Raw genomic sequence first — 1,575 nt, forward strand, 5'->3', positions numbered from 1 at the left:
AAAAAAAAAAAAAAGAAAGAGGAGGGTGACCCGTCTGCCCCTTACCCCCGGGCAGTTGGAGACCACTTTTATATGGGACCGTGGGGGGGGGGGGACACATTCCACAGGTTGCCTGCCAGGTTAGGGTCTCTGGGTGTGAACTTCTGGGGAGTGGGACTAGCCAGATCCTTGTGTCTTTGTCTTGGAGGGAGAGGAGGAGGAGGAGGGGAAAGGGGTTTGTGTGTGGAGGCACTAGGGCCCCCAGCAAACCACAGCCCAGAAGGCGTCAGTAGTGAGTGGGGGGAAGGGATCCATATTAAAATATAGCACAGGGTTTTTTATACTTGACCTTAGCCAAAAGGCCAAGAGGCGACTGTTAGTAAACGTTTTTTAAATCATAAACTAATTCATGAATTTTATTTTTTCTTTTGAGAAAAAGTCTCACTCCATTGCCCTGGTAGAATGCTGTGATATCATAGCTGACAGCAACCTCAAACTCCTGGGGTCAAGTGACCCTCTTGCCTCATGCTATCCAGTAACTGGGACTACAGACACTCTCTACAATGCCTGGCTAGTTAATTAATTAATTAATTAATTTTTGAGACAGAGCCTCTAGCTGTCACCCTGAGTAGAGTTCCATGGCATCACAGCTCACAGCAACCTCCAACTTCTGGGCTTAAGTAAGTCTCTTGCCTGGGCCTCCCAAGTAGCTGGAACTTCCAGTGCCCCCCACAACACCCGGCTATTTTTTGGTTGCAGCCATCATTGTTGTTTGGCAGGCCCAGGCTGGATTTGAACCTGCCAGCTCTGGTGTATGTGGCTGGTGCCTTAGCTGCTTAAGCTATAGGTGCTGAGTTCTTAATTCATAATTTAATGTAGTCTTGAAATCCAAACCCAAAATTGTCTTGGGTAAGGACCTTAGAAGAAAAAAAAAGTATGGGCCAATCTCACTTATGGCAACACAGAGGCAAAAATCCTAAATGAAATATTACTATGTTGGTGGTGTCTCTGGCTCAGAAGGGTAGGGCACTGGCCCCATATGCTGGAGATGGCAGGTTCAAACCCAGCCCCAGCCAAAAAAAAAAAAAAAAAAAAGAAATATTAGTAGGTTGAATTCAGTAGCATGTACAAAAATCTTTCAATATATTTCAATATGTTAAAGATTATACTGGGGAAAGATATAGGATTATCTCAATGGAAGTGGCAAAAGAATTCAATAAAACTTAATAATATTATTATTTATTTTTTTAAAAACAGCCTTAAACTACAGTATTCATAAAGGAACTTCTTTAAGCTGATAAAGGGTTAGTCTATTAAAAACCTATAACAGGGCAGCACCTGTAGCTCAATGGGCAGGGTGACGGCCACATACACTGAGGCTGGAGGGTTCAAACCCAGCTGGGACCAGCAAAAATAACAATGACAACTGCAACAACAACAACAAAATAGCTGGGCATTGTGGTGGGCACCTGTAGTCTCAGCAACTTGGGAGGCTGAGGCAAGAGAATCGCTTAAACCCAGGAGTTTGAGATTGCTGTGAGCTGTAATGCCACAGCACTCTACCCAGAGCGACAGCTTGAGACTCTATCTCAAAAA

The 1,575-nt window shown here is 44.1% G+C and overlaps 1 protein-coding gene across 1 annotated transcript in view; it reads right to left on the minus strand.

Moving 5' to 3' along the window:
* SLC2A5 (solute carrier family 2 member 5) overlaps positions 1 to 1,575 on the minus strand; it is a 22,420-nt gene that overhangs the window by 9,855 nt on the left and 10,990 nt on the right. The window lies entirely within an intron of this gene.

This window comes from Otolemur garnettii, unplaced genomic scaffold (genome assembly GCF_000181295.1).
Source record: "Otolemur garnettii isolate 467f Iridium unplaced genomic scaffold, OtoGar3 scaffold00067, whole genome shotgun sequence".
Classification (NCBI taxonomy): Eukaryota; Metazoa; Chordata; class Mammalia; order Primates; family Galagidae; genus Otolemur; species Otolemur garnettii.